The sequence below is a fragment of the Astatotilapia calliptera genome, chromosome 19 (genome assembly GCF_900246225.1).
Source record: "Astatotilapia calliptera chromosome 19, fAstCal1.2, whole genome shotgun sequence".
NCBI lineage: Eukaryota > Metazoa > Chordata > Actinopteri > Cichliformes > Cichlidae > Astatotilapia > Astatotilapia calliptera.
In genome coordinates, this window is record NC_039320.1 from 6601411 (window position 1) to 6623521 (window position 22111).

Genomic DNA, 22111 nt, shown 5'->3' on the forward strand with positions numbered 1-22111 from the left:
CTCTATGCAAAGCTGTCTCAACAGGGAGGCTCGTGGAGCAGTAAGAGTCAGAGTGGCCCTGGTCCACGTGCCTGTGTGAAAACACTGAAGGGATTCTCAGTGGGTAAACTTTCAAAATAAGAGTCAGGGATTGTCCAGTACAGGATGACTGTGTTGAACAAATAAAAAATAAAACTGAGAAAAGCTAAAATGAATAACCAAATATAGTTTAGCTGTAAATATACTGTACCTGAGTGTCCTGCCTAGATGAGTGTAGAGGAAAGACTGAATATTATCATCTGTTTTTTTTTTTTCATTAAAATATACCCACTGTGAGCATCGCTTTATCTTACAGTTTGGTCAAACATGGGAACAATGGTGTAATGTAAAAAGACATATAATTGTCATGTTACTGATGTTTTGATTCTATAGTTTGTAGCATTTATCAATATCACTTCATCTGCTAAAAACCCTGGCTGATATTGTTACTTGGTTGTTTCTTCGATAATTATGTGATATTTTATGCACTGAAAAAAATGAATTCTCCGTGAAATGTTTCTGCGTTGGTCTGTAAATGTAATAAAACATTACATTTAATCCAGTCTGGTTATACTTGATGATTAATTTTTTCTATAAATAAACCTTTGATTTCATATATTTCAGTGAACATTTTATTATTAACATTATTTATTATTATTCAGACTTATTGCTTCGTGTTTCTCGGGGACTCATTTTTGGAGTGAGGCTGTATACCTTATGTCCTTGCTAGCGTTGGTTCTCTGCAGCCCAGCTGCTAAGATAATGTGGGCTCATTGTATGCACAGCATGCTAACGCTAAGTAGCTAACTAGCTAAGAGCCCAGAGTGACGTCAAAGCTGAGCATAGGCAGACTCCAGCCCAGCAGCCAGAGCATGCACGTCAACAGGTAACAGACTGCTACAGCAGAATCACCATGATTCTGCCTTTGAGGCATCTTTGTGCTGGTTTCATCTTTTCTTTGTGTTCACACCTAAATGCTAAGAGAAGGATCACCTGTGTCCTCGTTAGGGTGGGGATGTGTGCGGTGTGTGGGTCTGTAGCAGTGTTGCCAACTCCTCAGTAAGGAAAATCGCTATCTGATTGTTCAGTCTGACGTCACTAGCCGTGTCTGGGCCTAAACTCCGCTGCAGGTCCATATATCAAACGATCACTGTGGCATTACTGAGAGTTGAAACACTGTCTAAAGTCCTTCATCTTTAATAAAATGATCAGCGTTCTTCTCTACCAGGTGTAACAATTGAGTTTAACATCCAGGCATCCATGAAAACGGAATTTATGACATTTAACAGACTTAGAAGTTAGCTCGCTAGCTTCTATCTAAATACAATATAGCATGTTTCGAAACAAATTCAAACGTACAGCTCTGCTATCACTTCCAACATAAATGAAGACAGAAAACTAAACAGCAGTGACGTTTGTAGGGTTACTGAAGTTTGGCTAGCTGGTATTTAATGATGTGCTACGTGACCGCTAGCGACACAGCAATGTTAGCATAATATAAACAAGCTAACTTTTTTTCCACTCGATAAAAGTTAATGTGAGTGTTCTCGGTGGTCAGGAACAAATGTAATCGCATGGCAGGATGCTGTAAAAGGACCAAACTTCAGCCAGGAGAACAACTGAGATAATCCATCCACAATCCGAGGTTAGTCATTCATATACTGCTGCATGGGCTGGGCTGTAGCTACATCCTAAGGTTTTAAAAACTGAGCTTAAATAAATGGTCAACGGTAATCACTGACTTTTTTTAGGAGCTTTTTCAGATTAAATAGAAGAAAATTCAAAGCATTAAACATGTTAACAACACAAAAGCCATATTAAACGCAGACTACTTTAGGCCCGGAAGTAGGATTCCTCACGTCATCACTTAATAATCGGATTGGCTGTCCTAAAAGTCGCTAGAAGTCGCCAAATGACGTCATCGTCTAATTTGCATAATTGGTCATGCTAATGTAATTGTAACCTATCATGGAAGACACATAAAGTGAGTAAAAAACGTCCTAAATGCAGTTAGAATTTATTTAGAACTACAAATTAAATTTCTTTTAGCAATTATTGTTTTTTTAATGTCACAATTCCAATCCTGCTCCTTTATCCGGGCCTGGACCGGCAAAAGTGACCCGAAATTGGCACTCTGGTGGAGTTACTTTGTGTGTGAGAGTGTTTGTTTATAAGTAGTTTTAAACCTTGTGATCCACGAAACAGCATAACAGCAAAAGAACTGACTGCGTTACAGTCATGCGCGATTCATTTGCCGTTTGGTGTGAACGTCTCATGCCCTGATAGCAGCTGGGGGAGGACTATCCTCCGCCTAGGAGTGCTTTGGCACCGGTGAGGTGCCCAAGGCAGCACCGCTGCCTGTTGAGAGTAAGAGCCATACATGTTTTCACGTCAAAAAGTCGTCATACAGTAAATAAGTCTCCAATAATACCAGAAAAAGTCGCCAGATTTGTCGCTAGTCGCTTTTTAGAAAAAAAGTCGCTAAGGGGGTCTGAAAACTCGCTAAATATAGCGATAAAGTCGCTAAGTTGGCAACACTGGTCTGTAGGCTCAGCTTATATCATTCAATGGTGATTAAGAGACAATAAGTTTCAGGACATTTTACCGAGAAAGTAATGTAACGAGTAATGTAACGAAGGACTTTGTCCAGCTAGCAATTAAGTAACACAAAAGTAAGATGTAACACATTTAGTGATGAAAAATGTGCAATACAATACTGTGTATCCAAATTATTACCCATCGCATATTTACTGAGCTGAAATATAAGGTGCAACAGACATTCTTACAGGATATCATATTTTTATATTTAATTGTAAAAGTGTAAATGTGCAGTGTTTGTGTCGATTTTACTGACAACTTTTTATCGTAAATATGAAAAAATCCCCCCTAAGCTGAGGGGACTTCCTGCTGAATCAGGTGACACATCTCCATGGATTTGTCTCGGTGAGCAGCACGCGTCACCTCACAGGTATGAATCTGATTTCGGTTTGAGGAAATATTGATTAGCAGATTTTTGTCTATGACTGTGGGGAGTAACGAGGGGAGGTGTGATTTTAAAACCCTGTGCTGGTTTAACAATGAGGAGCCGAATCTAGTCTTACAAACACAGCAATACACACTGTGTGTGTGTGTGTGTGTGTGTGTGTGTGTGTTTATCCCCTGAAGCTACTGCTGTGTGTGTGTGTGTGTGTGTGTGCGTGCGCGCGCGCGCAGGTAAAGAGGCTCCCTGTGGGTTTGTGTGTGCTCTGGTCTTTCATGTCTGGCACATTTGTCATCCTGTTCCAAAGACCCGAGTATCACACACACACACACACACACACACACACACACACACACACACACACACACACACACTCTCTGTACTGTACATAAGTAGGCTGAAGCTTGTTATTCCTCCTCTTTCTTACTCCCAGTACACCACCAATACAACCTCTCCTCCCTTATACATTTCTCTCTCTCGGCTCATTCTTTTCTTCTTCCTCCTCCTCTTCACCTCCCCCCCAACCCCACCCGCTCCTCTCCCTCGGTCCCAGCGAACAACAAGCCTTCACCTTCTCCCACGCTATCATCTCAAGTCCCCAAACACACAGATTGTCTTCCTCCCCCTCCTTTGGCTGCCTGGCGCTCACTTGCTTCCACTCTGCAGCAGCTGCACCTCTAACCTCAGCAGCCTCCCTCCATCCCTGCTGCGGTGCCGGGGTTCCCTTCGTTTTCTTTCACTCGGGAAGTTTTTTTCTTTAAAATTTACAGATGTATATGCGCTGCAGTCGGTGAATAAGTGATTTTAAAAAATGGCCTCTAAATAGTTCAAGCGCTTTTCATTTCAGGTGAGGAGATGAATTTAAGACGGTATTTATGTTAAGTAGACTCTTCTTCATTTTCTTCCACGTCTGAGAAGAAAACCTTGAACTTGAAAAATGATTTTCAACATGATGAGTGTGATTATTAACCTTCACTTCTGCTTTTCAAGGCATTTCTGCTGAGCCTCGTATTAAATTCATCATCAGCTGACAGAAAATCAGCCGCATAGCTGAAGCTCCAGCAGTGAGTCAGGACTCACCTGTTTAAATGCATTTGTAGGGGTGTGGTCTGTTTGATTGGCAGGTGCGTGGTGGCACAGGCAGCTGTAGCTGTTAGCTGTCTGCTGCTCTGGCCGGGAGGTTATCGTACTAGAAGGCTGACCTCCAGTTTTGGTGCACAGTGAAATTCTGGGATTTTGATTGGATGTCATTGAGCATCATTGTGCGATGCTTCCTGACAGTCCATGAATGAAGGCGATGTGGTTGGACTGAAGGACTGAGGAGCACTCGGTAAGTGTTATGCAGGGATGCAGAAGTGGTGAGGTTGATGTTCTTAGATTTACTTGGTTAGGTTTGTGCACTGAAAGGCTCAGTCTAAGGGTCCTGCTACAAACTAGCATGTGGCTGCTTTACTGCTCTGAAAGACACTTGGTGAGGTTTCACCAGCGGTTGTGGTTTGAGTCCAAATCGCTCTCCACACTGATGAATGACGCTCGTCTGGCGTGTGGACGTGTGACGAGCTGGGAGCTGAAACTGTGCTGTCGCATGTCTTTAAACACAACCTTGTCATAATAACTCTCATTTGTGACAATATTAGATATGATGAGGTGCAGAAAAGTCAACCTGGGAGCCAGAGTGTTCCCGCGAGAGCTCATTAAAGTGACAGTCAGTGAGCATCAGTTATGCTGATGTCCAGTGACAAAGAGATTTATGAAAGTAAAGACACAAACATGAATTACTCAGGGTGCATATTTTTCCCATAAACCTTTGCTCTGAGGCATTACGGTCTGAATTAAATCAGTGACAAGGGAATGAGCTTTGAGAGCGACGAGAGCGGCTCATTAAACAGCTGAAAACAAACACGCTCTGATTTGGTGGATTTTACAGTTTGTGTACCTGCAGCTTCTTTGCACGAGCAAATGTTAGCAGTGGACTGTGGACATCCCACTAAGCCTTTCCTATCACAAACATCTGTCCTGTGTCTGCTTTGCTTCAGCAGCGTCTCTGTCCTTCCAGTGAAGCACGCCACTTCATTATTAGACCCCCAATAATAAATGTGAGCTGTGGTTGGTTTGGGCCGTCAGAGGCACTCAAACAGAAAGCGCTCACCTATTGGTTAATGACTTGTCAATCACAGGTCAGGAACCAATGAGTGCGTCCTATCTGAGCCTTGGCGTGGCCAAACTCCATGTTTTATTCAGCATGAGCTGAAACAAGAGGCCGAGCTCATACAGTCATCGGGACTGTGTCCTCCTCACACGCGTCCACAGACATCGCCCCCTGGTGTTTGTGGGAAGGATTGCTGGTTTAGTGCGTCTGTCTTCAATCCATATTTATGACATCATACAGTCTGTTTCATCAGTGCATATGAAACAGTTAGCAACATGTAGGCCAAAAAAAGCAGGTTTAGGTTAACATCAGGATACACAAGGAGTTTTTAATGCGGGGCCTTCGGGGCAGCCGTTTGTACGATCGTCTCTAATGTGATGAAGTTGAACAGAAGTCAGTCGTTTGTGTTCAGTGTGTGCGTTGTTTGGTGTCTCAGTCGGTCTGGCGTGGATGGCCTTCAAGTGTCTTCGACACATTCTGAAGTGTTCACGTCGTTAATTATGAGTTTCAGTCATTTTCATGCAAAAAGAGTCAAAAAATAAAATAAAGTTGAACTTTTTGTAAGAACAGTTTCAGCTGTTTGTGCTGATGTTTCCTGAGAGCAGGACCTGAATTATAAGACTAACAAACTGGCACTGAAATGAGTTTAACATGGATTACAAATATTTTATATGAAACAGTCACTAAAAATGTATGTAGAATATATTTACATGTAATTTAAACTGATTTGAAGATTTTGAAAATGTTCTTTATTCAGTTTTATTTATACAGCGCCAAATCATAACAACAGTCGCCTCAAGGTGCTTTATACTGTAAGGTCGACCCTACAATAATACACACAGAGAAACACCCAACAGTCATGTGACCCCCTATGAGCAAGCACTTTGGTGACAGTGGGAAGGAAAAACTCCCTTTTAACAGGAAGAAACCTCCTACAGAACCAGACTCAGGGAGGGGCGGGGCCATCTGCTGTGATTGGTTGGGGTGAGAGAAGGAAAACAGGATACCCGTCTTCCTTCCTGTACCTGTCTGATTCATGATGTCATCACAGTCAGGCTGGCTCTCCATCTTTATTACCTGACACTGAATCTGAACCAACATCTGGTTTGCAGATGTTTAAGATTCAAAGATCCCGTGAAGATTCACTGCTAACCTGTCACTGACCCCGTGGCTGAGTTATCCCTCGTTATGGAATAATTACCAACAAATTACAATCCAGTCAAAGCCTAAAAGGGAAACGTATCCCGTCACTGCTTCCTGTTTCCGTCTCCTGCTTTCCTTCTCTTATGGCGTCCCTGTTGGGATTTGTTTCGCATGTTTGTTCGTTTATGGAGGGACGTTCTGGGTGAGACTCGCCGTCTTCTCTCCGGTTCAGCGGATTTCTTGTTTGAGTGAAGCGATCCTCGGTGCCGAGGCTCCGTGAGCAGCAGATTCACGGCAGGATTCAAACATCACAGCGCAGCGATGCAGGGCTGCTGGGTCAGCGCGTCGGTCTGCCTGATTGCTGGAGTAATTGTGCCTGATTGGCATTAGCATAGGTAATATGGAGCACCCCGGGGGCAGCGGCGGTCCCAGCCCCCCTGAGTACTTATGGTGCCCTGCTGCGCTGCTGCAGGCAGAGAGCTTGTTGGTTGAGTAAAATGCTGCTGGATGCTTCTGATGTGTTTACTGTTGGAGCTTCATATATGCTCTGAATATTTATGTGCAAACACGAATGTATTTGGAAACGTTATTGCTCGTGTGCAGCGAGAGGCCCGATTCAGCCGCCCCAGCGGGCCGAGCGAATGAATTAGCACCTCTTGTCCAGTAAGAAACGAAGCTAATTTATACTCTAATTATGACGATGTCTCAGGGATCAAATTAACATTGTGTGTGTTTGCATATCTGTGTAAATATGGAAATCAGTGTGTTGTTATTCCCACACATGAATGTCACCCCGGTTATTGTGCACTCCACACGGCTGCAGCTCGCCCGCTTCCACGCTCATTCATCTTCTTCTCCTCTCTTAATTCTGCTGCTCAGCCAGCCTCGGAGCCTGTGATGGGTGGAGGAGGCGGCGGAAGAGGAGGATTAATTAACGGCAAGCCAGCGATGAGGCAGAGACTTCCTTTAAGTTTGCTTCCTGTTTGTGTCTCCAGTCAGACGAGCACTGAACCACGAGTGGAGCTCATTCCAGCGATTTTAGGGCACAAACGTGTATCTGTGCTCCCCCTCCCCTCCTCCTCCCCCTCCCCCTCCCCCTCCCTTCATGTGTGCCCGTGCAGGGCCCGTGGGAAGCACTCGCTCTGGGAGCAGACCGTCTGCAGCCCTGAATAAATGTATGTGGGGGGGGGCAGAGAGAGTGTTGGAGGACATACATGCAGAGAGACGAGCTTTCAGCTTCCTTCAGTGGTCCCTGCATCTCCTCCGAGCTTCCTCACACGCACACACACGCATGCACACGCACACACACACACACTCCTTCAGGGTACACCAGCCGCTCTGGAAGTCCTCTCTCTCCTTTGTTGTTTTTCTGTTGGTTGGTCTCGGCGACGGCGGAGCAGCGTGCGCCTCTATCGCCGCTTCTGTGTGTGTGTGTGTGTGTGTGAGTCTGCAAGGCGGTGTGTGAAGGATACCACTAGCAGCGCCCGGGTAAGTCAGCCTCTTCCTTCCATGGTTTTTTTGAGCGTTTCTCTCCATCTCGCCTGGGATCCTCGCCTCTCTCCACCTCATCTCCCTCTCCCGCCCTCCCTCTCTCTCTCTTATTGCTCTGCTCGCTCTCTCTCTCCCTCAGTGTCTCTCTCGGTCTGGGTTACGCCGTTTCCTCCCGACCGCGCTCTTGCCATACCTGCTTCTCTCTCTCTCTCTCTCTCCTCATTGGTGTGTCCTGATTCCTTTTTTCCATCAGGCTCTGGGCCCCATTGGTCGTCTGCCTTCCAACCATTATCTCCACTCCTCCACCCCTCTGTCATCCTTTCTCGCTCTCCGCGCTCTCTCCACCTCCTTCCCTCATTGCCGGTCACATCTCTCAAGTCGTAAAAATGATTTGCATGCAGGAGGAGAGCGCAACTTTGCAGTGAGAAAAATAAAGGAGAGGCTGAAACCGGGAGAGCAGGAGGAAAAGTTTACTGAGAAGACTGCAGCTGGAAGGTAACTCCTGCCCGTTAACGGCTTCTCGTGTTTCTGCCGTGCCCGTAGACGTGACGGTGTGATGTTGATCGGCTGCCCGGCTCAGTGAGCGTTTCGGCTGAATCGGAGCCTCGCGGTCGCTCCGGTGTCGTATCGTCGGGCTTTGTTTCTGTAATGTTGCTGCAGTCGGGCGGGCTGTTGTTGCGTCAGGTATCGTGAAGAAACTTGCATGGTTCACAAGTTTGTTGTGGAAGTTTGGTGCTGAGTGCTGCTCTGCACATTCGCGCTGTGTTTGCTGGAAACGTGTCTCATCGTTATGCTGCTGAATGCTGGATTATTGCAAGATTTCCTCCATGTTTGTGTTCTCGAGCGCTTTGATTTGCACGCACATGTGCTGTCACTCTGATGTCTTCATGGACGAGGCTGAGCGAGGCAATCTGAAGTTCAGCTCAAACTTCAAGCACATGCTGTCCCTTCGGTCTGCTCTTCCTCCTGATGCAGATGTTGTGCGTGTGTGTCTGCATGCACTCACACAGATGCACTGTAACACGTTTCATTCTGTCATGACAAGCAAAGCTTTGCTGCTTCCACAGTGAGTGTTTGTGAGCGCAGGATGGAGGCGTCGCTTGGACACATCTGGAGAGGAGTCCAGACTGACCCTGCGTCGTCTGACACATCGGTGTTTTCAAAGTGAAAGTGTGTGCAGGCTGGGATGAATTCATTTATCGGCCGGTGTCAGTAGTTCAGCAGGTTTAACCTTTGTGTTCCTCAAATCTGAGATTTAGTTGAGTAAATCTGTGATTCAGAGATAAAGTGATGCAAACCTGAGAGACTCTAAATGAGTTCAGTGAAGATTTCTTTCTTTGTTTTCTGCACAAAATGGAATAAAAACATAACAAATCAATAAAAGCCCAGAGCAGTCTCTCAGTCCTGACTTTAGTGTGAAGTCATCTCAAACCTGTGAAACTGCTCTCACTGACGCTCTTACAGTTACAGTAAGAAGTGCATCTCTGAGCCGAGCCGCTCGGCGAGCTGAGGTGAAGCCGTGTTCTCCGGGATGTTCCTGAAACGGCGGCAGGAAGGAGACGGCGTGCTTGTTAGAGAGAGAGCGCGTGGCTGATGTGCTTTGCAGAGCGAGCCGAGGACAGCGAGACAGCTGAATGTGATTAAATTATAGAGGGAAAGCATGCTACCTGGTCTGACTGAGACCAACGCTGTGGGAACCCCCTCCTCCTCCCCCTCTCCCATCTCCTCCTCTGTGTGGTGTGAAAGTGAAAGAACCCGGGGAGGCTCGTCAGAGAGAAAGTCAGGTGTTGATGCTGAACGTGGACTCAGTGTAACGAGTCATGGCATCGACGAAGACACGGGTGGGGGTCTTTACTGCTCGGCAGCCTAATGAACGAGCAGGAAAAAGCCTCCCGGGGATCCCCTTCATGCAGCCGCCAGGGTGGGGGTGTGGGGGCAGCTGCGTGCTAATATTAGCTTCCATGTTGAATGGCTGGATCCCACACGAATCAGGCTTAGCAGAACTGCGGCGTGCGGTAACACAGAGCATGACTGTGCGCTGAGGCTGGACTGCCCGTGTGGTCGCACGCTGACGTGCATTTAATGACACGAGTGAGGACGTGCTCGACTCGCCCTCCTTAGGCGTTTGGAAAATATTAACAATTTTTAAAAACCCGTTGCTTTCAGCATGTTATACCACCACTCACCACTAGGAGGCGGCGCCTCTTTCGAGGGGAGTGAGGCGGGAATTAAAGCCACAAAACCTCTAGTACAATCAGAGCTCTGCTCACTTTCTGTTCCACAGGGGGCGCTCTCGAGCTCACTGTTTGGACATTGTTGACAGGAGAGCTCGAGACAGTAGAAAAGATTCTATTTGCAGATGTCTTGCAGGTTTCTATTGTAGTGAAAAACCATTCGTATTCACTCCTGCTCACTGATGTCAGAGCGCCCCCTGTGGACAGTAAACCCTCAATCAGAGCCGCTCGTTAAAGGGAGGGTTAAAACCCGATTATTGGCGGGCGCGATCGATGGATTCAAACGAAACACACTCTGTGGTTGAAGTTTCACGTCAGCTGTTTTTTTAAATTTGTCGGTTCATCTGTGACGCGCATGTTTCTGCAGGCATGTCCTACTGAGATAAATAAAGTTTTTCTCATACAGGAAGCAAGAAAAAATGAAACAGTGACACGTTAACGACGCAGATAATCTCTCTGTTATCATCTCGCACTGTTTCTATGCTCAAACGAAATCGCAGAATAAACAAAGTGAAAGTTTGATGAACGACTCACAATGAGGCAGCGTTTCTGTGTTTGATGCTTTTATTGTTTCAAATTATAAAACGACGTAAAGTGTATTTAAAGGCAGAGATGGATCAGCGGCGAGGGTCAGCTGACGGCTGTGGGAATGTGAAGCGCTCCGTACAAGGCGACTGCAGCACGGGCTGCTGTGAGCGAGAGCGGGAAACGGCGTCCGAAGTTAAAAATGAAAAAATATTTGCTCCCCGAGGCGAAGTTTGGAAAACTAAAGTATCATTTCTGGGAGACGCAGTTTCACGTCGCACGTCTGCAGCACATCTGTTCCTTTAACATGAACCTGATTATGCAACACATGCTAAAGATGACAGAATGATGCCAGGTCTCTCTTGGAAATGAGATTTTTAATCTCAATGAGATTTTTTACCTGGATAAATAAAGGATTAATAAATAAATGATTCCTGTAGAAGAAAATAATCACTGTGACGGCACAGCGGTCAGTGTTCCACTCACTGTGGACCTGTGGACTCCCACACACACTCCTGTTTGTAAAGTTAACAGTTAAAAAATCAGTTTTTTAAATTCAGCTTACCGTGAAAAACGAAACAGCTGATTTATTTCTTATTCAAATGTCGAATTTATGATTTACTTCATCCTGAAGCTGATCGGGAGTGCTCTCATCTTCATCATCATCATCATCATCATCAGTATTGTTGTTACAGGTGTTTGCGGTGCTGTAGTAGCTGCGTATCGGCGTCCTCAGCGTCCTTTGTTCTTACCTCACATTCTCCAGAGTTCATGTGATGTGTTTGTTTCTTCATAATTGAAATTTTTATGTGCAAACGATGAAATTATGGAACGTCTGCGTCCACACTCTGGGAAAAATCTGGGAGTGGAAACGATGATGTCGACCGTGCATGTGTATGAGTTTACTGATGAAAGAGCGTGTGGACAAATCAGGTGACCCTGGTCTGCACCGCCGGGGCTCTCGTTCCTCGGGATGAGTCGCAGGTTCGGCAGCGGCCGATCTCGGCTCAAACATTTAATCACGATGTGGATTTTTGGTCTCATTCGGGTCATTCCGAGCTCGCTGTGCGTGTCTTTGTGGGAATCAATGCGGTCTTCCAATCAGTCTCCGTGACGGACTCGGGCAGAGGGGAGATCGATCGATTCGAGCCGACACGTCGTCGATGCCGACATCTACTCGGTGTAGGATGTGGCCGCTCGCGCGTCCTTCGCACACGCACTCCTGCGGCGGCTGATTAATTATGCCGCTCATCAGTCAGAGCACGAGTTGTAGCAGATACTGTAAAATATCAGCAGCATTTCCAGGCTGCTGTATTCAATGTGATGGTGACGGGACGAGGTGACACGGGCCAACAACAATTCATATCGAAGGTTATTATGATCACAAAGTCGCTGCTCCAACACCTGGGATCCTTTCATTCCCTCCTCTGCCCCATTGTTTACATGCAAATCGAACTGTGTGCATATCCAAAGAATCTACAGTTATACAGGAAAGAATGAATGAAACAAGGAGACATACAGAGAACTAAACAGGAAGAACACCGAGGGAAAGAGGAAGTACACAGGAAGGTTACAGAAGACTGAAAAAGAAGGAAGTAACACAGAAAGTGAGGAAAAAAGGATATATCAGGGAAGCGAAGAAAGGAAGCATGCAGGGAACAATGATATAAAGGGAGGAGAAAGAGGAAGGAAAGAAGGAAGAATGCTGTAGTGCAGGAAGGAGGTACGGCATACAGGAAGAACATGGGAAGGAAAAGCATACAAGATGGAAGAAAGCTTATAAGAAGTAAGGTAGGAAAGTATACAGGAAGTTAGGAAGAAAGGACACATAAACAAAGAAAATGGGAGGTAGGGAAGGATACTGGACAGGAAGTAAGGAGGCGTGCAGAAAACGGGAAGAAGGCATGTTTTGGTAAAGGAGGAAATGAGGAAATGGGAGGTTTTGGATGTGTAATTAGAATATCAGGTAGAAGCACTCGTGTAACTGTTAGCTGTCGTGTCAGGACTGAAGTCCGACAGCAAAAGGTTAAACCGCTTGTTAGTGGATAGAAAATTGTATTACACGTGGCGGTTACCACCTGGATGTGGTCGTCCGTCCCCCCGTGTGAAAAATGTCCACAGAAAACAGAGTACAGGGAGTTTCAGTGTGGGTATCCCTCCAGAGAGACACACACACCTTCGTGCCTTTCCTCGGGGAAAACGCGATCTATCTCCTGGCGGGCAGGCCAATTAAAAACCAATCAGGCTGCTTGGAGTGCGCTGGTAATGGGAAAGCCGAGGCAGTGAAGGAAGTGCGGCTGATTAATGGACATTTTCACCTTGTGGCATAACAGCCTGCCACAGGCATCCATCACCTCGGGGGACGACGCTGGCCCCACACCTATCCCGACCGGCTGACGCGCTGTAAGAGATGTGCGAGCGTGCGACGGCGTGCCTGATGAGGCTGCGGGAGCTCCGCGTTAACCTGCCTGATCAGCAGGCCGCGGCGGCGGCGTCACGGCTACAGCTGCTTGTTTCCGTGTTCACACATCAGAGGACGCGCTGCTTGTGTTAAACGTGCATTTCTCACGTATTAGTTATAATAACGTGAGCCTTCCAGTGCTCGATGCGAGCACGATGAGCAGCTGGAATCACTTCCAGTGTTTTCGTTGCTCCGGTGGGTCAGAACCGGACTTTCCCACAGGCTGCAGACACGCTAACGGGGGGTCGGGACGCTCTTACCCAGCGCAAACACCGTGTTTGTGCCGTTGCACGGCAGCGAGCATTCAAAAGGAAAGTATTAAACGGCGTGAGCCGAGCTGGTTCCATTTCAGGAGCCGCTGTGACCTACTTCACACAGCCCGGCAGCGAGCTGTAAATAAGGATTTTCATAACCTGCTTTGGCCTTTTCCCATTAGAGCCACGACGGTGCCTTGAAGAATATTACAAAGAGGTGAGGAGCAGCTGTTTAGAGCGCTGCTATGATATCATCAAAGCGCTGACCTCCAGACTGCTGGAGTCTTTGTCATGCAATTACAATTAGCTTTAGCACCACGTTTAGCGTCAGCGATAGGACGGGATGGAGGGCGGGGGGAGTAATTGAATTTCTGTGTGCGCGGCTGCAGTTCAAAGTTGATGCCACTCGGTTTGTGTGTCTATCTGCCTGTTTTACCCGCCTCGCCGTGGAAACGCATTTATTTCAGCTCCGGCTTAGTTTGCAGATCTTTTCCAGTCGAATCAGCGGCCACGCTGGCACCTGTTGACATTTAGTTTCTCTCTAATCAATGAAACGATGAATCATTAAAGGAAATGTTTCAATCACAGCAACACCCGCCTCCTCGCTAATGACGCTGCTGCGTCATTACCGAAAAGTCAAGCAAGACGCCAGAGTCTTCGGGTCAGAGCGGTTACGTCACTGCTGCGAGGGAGGCCGCATGTCAGGGGAGGGTGGAAGGAACCAAGGAAGGAAGGAGACCAAAAGCACACAAACCAGAATGGAAGGAAGGAAGTGCACATGAAGGCAGGAAACGAGACATATAGGAAGGAAACAAGGAAATAGGAATTATGAAGGAAGAACATATACAAAGAAGGAGAGATAAGCTTAAGGAAAGGAAAGAAGAAAGCATACATAAATAAAGAACGAAGGGAAGGAAGGATGTATGATACAATAACAAAGGAAGGAAATACATAACTAGGGAAGAAAGAAAATATGGATATTGAAGGACATTAAAGGTTTAAAGTATACAAACAAAAAATGAATGGATACAGGAAGGAATGAATTAAGGATACATAGAGAAAAATCTGGAAAAAAGAAGGAAATGAGGAAGGCAGAAAATAAGGAAGGAAGGATGTACAGAGAAAGGACATACAGAAGTAAAAGGAGGCAGGAATTGAAAAAAGGAAGAAAGGAAGGAGGAGAAGCTAAAAAAGGAAGTGTCAGGGCAGTACATGGGAACGTGGCGAGATATTGGAAAATGATTACCAAACAGGCATCCATTATTCAGCAGGGCAATCAGGGCGGGCACACGCTCCTTATTTATGCCAGCGCTGTAAATCAGATTTGTCGGTTTTGATCACTCTAAAATCTCCCAGTCACACGCGGGCAATATTGGGTGAATATTACACTGTCTAATGGGTAATTGATGACGGCATGTGACACCGGTCGAGACGAATGGACGGCCTGCAGGAGCGAGGAGGAGGAGGTGTCGGGAGAGGAGCTGATTGCTCTGAGTAGCTTTGCAGGAATAATTCGGGTTCACACGCCGCTGTGCTCCTGCTTCCTCCTTTTTTAAGTGTTAATGTAAATCAGCACGTGTGCAACTACAGACCAATAACCAATCAGCATCCAGCGCAGGTCACAGACAGCCCGTCTTCATCATCCTCACTTTGTTTTCTACATTTGAGGCACGATGTTGTCTTAACTGAGGATAAGTGATCTGTGGAGGCAGGCGGAGGAAAGGAAATACATCTGTGACTGATTAAGGAAGGAAGGAAGTGAAGAGGGAAGCATCAGGGGAAAGAAGGAAGAAAGGATACATTCAGGAATGATGGATGTTTACAGAAAGGAAGGAAGTATAGAGAAACTGGGAAGGAAGCATGCAAAAGAAGATGTAAAGAAGTAAACAGACAGGGAAACGGAAGGATACAGCATAGGAAGGATAGATACAGAGAGGAAAGAAGGAAATATAAAAGGCTTTCAGGTAGGAAGGAATTGTGGAGGGAGGGAAGCAAGACAGGAAGTGTGGAAGAAGAAAGGAAATTTACAGGAAGTAAAGGAGATCCTGGAAGAAAGGAAATAATCACTGAGCAAAGAAATAAACAATCAAAGAAAGAAGAGAAGCTTGTAGGAAGGAAGAACAAAAGTCTGCAAGGAAGGAAGGTATTATTAAGGATTCAGGAGAAAGGAAGCATGTATGCATAATGTTAGGAAGAATAGAAGGATGGACAGCAGAAGACATACAAGATGAAGGAAGAACAGAAAGAAGGAGGGAAGGAACTAATGATGTGAAGTATACAGAGAGGAAGAAGGAAAGGAAGGAAGAAGTATGCATTAAGGGAAGGAAGGAATTAAATATGCAGGAAGGAGGAAGGGAGGATGGATGCATGAAAGAGGAAGGAGAGAAGGAAGCATGAAGGAAGCATGATGCTATTTTGTTGCACAGATAAATGTTTAGTGTGTGTGTGTGTGTGTGTGTGTGTGTGTGTGTGTGTGTGTGTGTGTGTATATGCAAATGTATTTGTGATTGATTCGTGCGTGCTGATGCCCTGGTGCTGCAGCGCGGCGGGCGGACATGATGTGCTCTGAGTGGCGCGTCTCTGCGAGGGTGGCCTGACCTCTGCCTTCAGCTCCGCTTCACAGGAGCAGCAGCAAATGAGAGGTGTCATGGCGTGACAGCGCCGCGGCCCTCTTTAGGACTGACGGCCCGTCTGACGCGCACAAGCGCTCGCATGAGGACTGAATGTGCAGACCGGCGGCGGGGGAGGGGCACGCGTGCACACACACACATGCAAATATGCAACAGTTGGAACATAAACAGACACGGGTGCATAAATATTGACGGTGTGGTTGAGTCCGGGCAACACGGCGCAGATCAATAGCTGTGTTTCATGAACATGCAGCTTTTGTTTGGGGAAACAATGATTTGGCTTCAGTTGTGACCACTTAGCACTCACGCCTCGCTCCGAAAATCAAACTCCGACGCAGACGGGATTGTGTCAGGCAAACAAACAGAGCTCCGAACTCGTCGGGCTAATCTGGGTTTGTGTCGCGCGCCTTTGAGCTGAATCAATCGCCTCGTTTGGAGTCCTGAAATTGTGTTTTTGTTGCTGGTTTTTGTGACATGTTGTCACAGAGGCTCGGTTATCAATATATGAATCACACAGAAACGCAGAGCAATCTCAGGACCGAGACATCGGGGTAAGAACAGTTAGTCTGCCTCTACTGCTGTAACTAAACTCACATATGTTATATTTAATTTCACTGTTTCAGGAGAATAAGAGAAAAGATCAGAATAAGCCTCAACTGAAACCTGCAGTTCCTCTAATGTCCAGCAGAGCGTCAGTCCCCGTGTTGCAATAAACACGTTAACAGCCTGATACAGAAAATGATCGCTATATATCATTTCCCCTTTCATAACAGCTGTTTACACTGAATTAAGGCTTAAAGTCTACGTTATTAGGGGTGTGGCCTCTTTGACAGGTGCAGACACAGGCGGTTGTAGCTGCTAGCTGTTTGCTAGCTTCACCTGAGCTGGACCTCTGGAGCATTTTTAATGACATCATCTGACCGATACCACGGCTGCTGTGAGGTTACTGTACTAACAAACCACCCAAGAAGGCGGAGCTCCAGTTTGCTGAGTGAGATTTGAGGATTTTAATTGGATGTTATTGAGCACTAATTAGCAGGTACCTGTGTCTGTCTTTCAAACTACAAGCCGGGAGTCGAACTCTGAATGTCCCCATAAAACAAAGTGTTCGTGACACACACGCTCACTACGATATAATATTTCGTAAAAGTAATTTTATGAATTTTACGAAATACTATACGAGACTTGTAGTGGTGAACGATGTCGTCAGTTGGAGTCTGTGGCATCTGTGGGCACGGCGTTATGACCCCGCTCGCTTCTGGCTCCACAGACACCACACACCAAAATCAGGTGGTCAAAGGGGTTTGCGGTAGTGTCTGCCATCTTTTATATACAGGCTGTGAGTGAATCAGTGTGTTAGCAGACGAGGTGCTGCTCAAACTAAACTAGGGCATATCCACCTGCCACCTGCAGGCCTCCCCAGACACAACCCCCTGAAACCGCTGACGAGGCACCGCTGGGCCTTCCTCCTGACACACACAGACACACACACACACAGACACACACAGAGTTCCTCCTCATGTCCTTCCTCTGCTCCTTCTGTCATTCCCTTTATCTCTCCCTCTCCCGTCTCTCCGCTCCTCTGGCTGCACTGCATCTCTGCTCATTGTTATCGGTCTCTGTAACAGGATTTTCTCCGTCCTGCCGGATGATTAGTTCAAATATAACTGTGAAGGGGTGTGGGGGTGTGGGGGGGGGTTTGCCTTCATTTCTTCATCTCAGTTCAGTGGTTAACGAGGGGGATGGATCACATATTTACTGCTAACAAGGGGAATGCCATCGTTTCTCATTCTCCCTCACCGAGTGCGCCCCACAGTCCCATGCATAATAAATCAGAGCGTGTGTGCAGGCGCCGGCCTCTGCATGCAGACAGGAGTCACGGTGTGTAGTGTGATCTGCTACAAACGCAGGAGGAATGTGAAGCCGCGGCGCGTTCGGGTCGTTGCCGGGTCTCGGCTAAAACGCTCCCGTTCGCTTTGCCTCTGTCAAGCTCCTGCGTCCCCCCGCCCTGGATAAATACCGCTAGGTGCATCACTCCTTTAGTCTTAACCCCTTGCCACCGCCGCACGAGAAGCCGCTGCCCCGCTCGTGTAAGTGACCTAATTTTCCTGCTCGGCCCAGCGTTTTCCGATGTGAGCCATTCCAAAATAGCTTGGCTACAGCAAAGCGTGGCAAACTCATTTCCATCTTGCATAACAGAGACCAAACATCCCCTCACCCTCCCTCCCTCCTTTCCGGGCTCAGTGGCGAGATGGCACACTCTCTCACAGGCTGCATCTCAGCTTCCCACTTCAGTGCATGAGGATGATGGTGATATTATCATTTTCACTTATTCATCCCAGTGTTTGTGCTTTATGTCCTGACTGTAGGCCCGATTCGGCCCATCACATTATTTAGAGACGCGGTGCAGGTTTAGTCCAGGATATGGAGCGCCGTGCTACAAGCGTCGGGAGGACATATTTCAGGCACAGCTGATTCTGTGACCCGCGCTATGTCTCATCAAAATAACCATTCAGACGCTATTAAAAGCTCTCTGCGCCGCAAACCCGGCGTAATATCACAGCACGGTGGCATTACGGAGCAGTATAACATGCAGCAGGGCCGTATCTCCTCGCTGTCATTGAATCGGCTTTGGATGGAGATAATGAGGAGCGGGGGGGCTGAGAGAGGAATCATTATTTTACCCATGGCTGCGGCGCTTCTTAACAGGGTCTGTAGGGCGCCTTCACAAAGCTAATGTAGAGAAATGGAAACAGATGGAAAGCATGATTATTTGATCTGCCTAGACCGCTCAGAGGCAACAGAGTGGGCTGTATACGTCTGCGTGTGTGTGTGTGTGTGTGTGTGTGTGTGTGTGTGTGACTGACGTGCATTAATGTGCCCGGGTGTGGGTGGCTATTGTTTGCGTGTGTTTTGCGGTCCATCTGTTGCCGTGTTTTTGAATGCGGCGCGCGTGCTTCTGAGTGCGTTCGCGTACTCATCGAGTAAGAATAAGATTGTTTCACGCTGCAAACATATGGCCTCTAATTAGGAGTGAGCAATGAGCAGTGATACAGGTAGTACTGCACGCAGGTGTCTGTGTTATGTGCTGAAGGCTGTGCGAGGCTGCTTCGTACCTGCGGCAGACTTTCTGCATAATGCACCATCTCACCTCCACATCTTTAACACTCATGTTACCTGTAAAAGTGTAACTGAAGCGAGGCTGTGGAGCATTTTTTTTTTTACTTTGCAAACAGAAGAAAAAGTTAGCATCAACCTTCAGAGCGCAAAAATGAAGCTGCAATTCCTCTGACGTCCAGCAGGGGCTCCAGTTAAAATAAACGTGTTTGAAGCCTGATGCAAAAACTATTTTTTGACCTTCATAACAGCTGTTTGAGTTTGCATTGTTAGGGGCGTGGCCTCTGTGACCGACAGGCGGATGACGACACAGGCGGCTGTGGCTGCTAGCTGGACCTCTGGACGTGTTTGTGCTGTTTCAGAGCATTTTAAGTAATGTAATTACTGACCAATAATATCGCTGCTGACTTGATGTGGATGTTACTGAGCACTAGTTAGCAGGTATGTGCATCTGCGTGACGCTCTCATACAGTCACTTGTGGCTGCACGCGCTGAGGATAGCAGCAGCAGTAAGGCTAAAATGACACCTTTAATGCACAGCCTTTGACAAAAGCCACAGAGTCTGTTTTGGGAGGTGGAGGTGGTGCCAGTAGCATGACTGGGACGTACCTGGGAGAGGGAGGTTGTAGTCTCCTGAGGGATCATTGTTATTGTTATTATTGTTATTATTTTTGGATGTTTCTACTTAATTCTATTTTCAATCAGTTTTTAGTTCCTCGGTGTTCGAGGCTCCAAACTGCTCAGGAAACAGGTCGTGGTTCTGGCTCGAGCTCCAAACCTGCAGCCTTTACCCTAATAATGCTACATTTGTGTAGCCGTGACACATTAAGCTGCAAACGCACTCGGGCTGATCTGTTCCCTCCTGCACGGACGTGCTTCACACCGTTGGTACACACATGTAGCGAGATCATTGTCAGAAAGCCCATCCCCACTGTGAAAAGCACACGGCTCTATATGCGCTGTGCAGCCCACACACGATACAGAGAATTAGCTAGGCTCTGTGTTACTCGATCGATCCGAGCCGTCTCCATGCCTCTCCGCTCTCAATTCAGCTGCAGTAGCATGGCGGCGCGTTAGCGTTGCACCGATTGGCCTTGGCGTGCTTCAGCCTACTGTATGCACGCAGATAAAGCCACGAACACACACGCGACAGGGCGCACACGCTCCCTTTGTCACAGAATGGGGTACATTATCGCATGAGGTTCCCTGTCAGGCGAGGGGTTGGAGGACGAGGCTGGCTCGTGTGTGCGTGCGTGACTGGCGGGCCACACCTGTCAGCAGCGCTCCATAGGCTGGCTGCTGATGCTATCTGACAGCCCGGCCGCCACGAGGATGTGTGTGTGTGTGTGTGTGTGCCGTGACCGTTTGGATGAGTCACTGTTGTGCCTCTGCTGCTATGTTCCCCAGAGGACCCTCTAGTGTCTGACTGGTGGTTTCTGTGTGTGTGTGTGTGTGTGTGTGTTTCTCTGGCTGTGTGTTTAGGGCTTATTAACAGCTGGCCTCTTACTCACACAGTAAACAATCACCATCGAAAATTTTTCGCCATCTAGTCTCTCATAGTGCCGCGACTGCAACGTGCCGAAGCTCTCACACTCTCCATCTGCTCCTCGGCTCTGTGGCGCCGCAATCTGCTTTAATTCATCATTTACGTTAAAGAACAACACGCGTGACGCGCCGCCTCGTTGTGATGCAAACTGTGTTGCGGTAAACTTTCAGCCGAGCTGAGGACCGCTCTCTGGATGTGACGCTCAGACGGCGTTCTTCAATGGCGGCCGCTCGCTGCAGACCCAGCTTTGTGAAGCAGCTGTACCCTCCAGTGCCTCTCAGCAGCACATGCATTTGGCTGAAATATTCAGCCCGCTCCCAGCGATACCTTGCATGTATAATTACCGGATATGCTGCCTGCCGCTGATAACTCTCCCAAACAATGTTTGAAGGGGGAAGGCGGCGATGAATTCCCAATGAAGTGTGAAAAAGACTGATTAAAATTGCCGTGGTCAAAAGCCAGTGCACCAGTGTGTTCTGCTCTCACGGACCAGGGGAGATGAGGAGACAGACTGCAGTGGAGATTGCTAGCTCGCGTTTTTCCCATACCGTGCCTCGGACTGATTTGGCTTCTATTTTTGTCCTCGGCCGAATTGGAATATATTTGGTGCACTTCTTAAAGATACAACAGCAAAGCACATTTAGAGGCTCACCTGAGCCTGATTACTGATTCACATACAGCTGAACTGCATGTTTTACCTTTGCGATGTGTGTGAGTCAGTATATCACTGTACTACATGTCGCTGCAGTTGACTTTCAAATGTGGCACTCTTCACATGGTCCCACCGTTAGACAGAATCACATAAACGGTAAAAGCGTTCACGGGAAAATCGTCTTCTGTTTGCAGAATACGTACGAACTCTGAGTCTGAATCGTTGTGTTAAAACGGTAGAAGCTCAAACCAATAAGAGCCTCCAGAGCTGAAACATTACGATAACACTGAAACCTGCAGTTCTTCAGCCATCCACTGCATACTGCTTTTGCCACATCGGTCAGGTTTAGGTGGAAACGAGTCTGAGGTGAGGTCTTCACTGCAGTAAACCTCAACATGTCCTCGGCCGCTCGGAGCCAGAGGACGCCTCGTGTGTAAACGAACCACATCAGTGGCTTTGGCTCTAATTGATGCCCCGGGGACGAGGACAGGCTGCTTTAGGTGTAAGCAGGTGTAGTTTTGAGGGACTTGTTGAGCTCTAACTCTTCATGATCTCTATAAAAAGTGTACAAAAGAGTATTTGTATTTATATGTTCCCTCGTTGTCTGCTTTCATGTCTTTATGTGTTTTTGCATAAATCTGTGTGGGCGAGCTCGTCTCCTGTTGGTAGCTTGATGATACATGTATATGCTGCACATGGAAAATATATATAGGTGTGTGTGTGTGTGTGTGTGTGTGTGTGTGTGTGTGTGTGTGTGTGCGTGTGCAGCAGCTTCCAGGCGCCCGGGAGCCTGTTTGCAGAGGCTGAGGGAGGGAGGGGATGGAGAGATGGCGTCTCATTTGAGGCGTGTGGGCGTTGAGCTCTGGGCACCTAATTACAGCCCCAGCCGGCTAACGCAGCCCACCCGCCCG

At 47.3% G+C, this 22111-nt stretch overlaps 1 protein-coding gene across 4 annotated transcripts in view; it reads left to right on the plus strand.

Moving 5' to 3' along the window:
• Positions 1-704: 704 nt before the first annotated feature.
• Positions 705-22111, plus strand: part of LOC113012716 (myelin transcription factor 1-like protein) — a 112995-nt gene continuing 91588 nt past the window's right edge. For 2 of the 4 annotated variants that reach the window (XM_026153012.1, XM_026153015.1), the window contains exon 1: positions 7908-8276. The gene's annotated coding sequence lies outside the window, so the exon portion shown is untranslated. Of the gene's footprint in view, positions 905-2909; positions 2987-7460; positions 7779-7907; positions 8277-22111 lie in introns of those variants that run through there. The other 2 variants (XM_026153014.1, XM_026153013.1) reach the window with 2 other exon arrangements.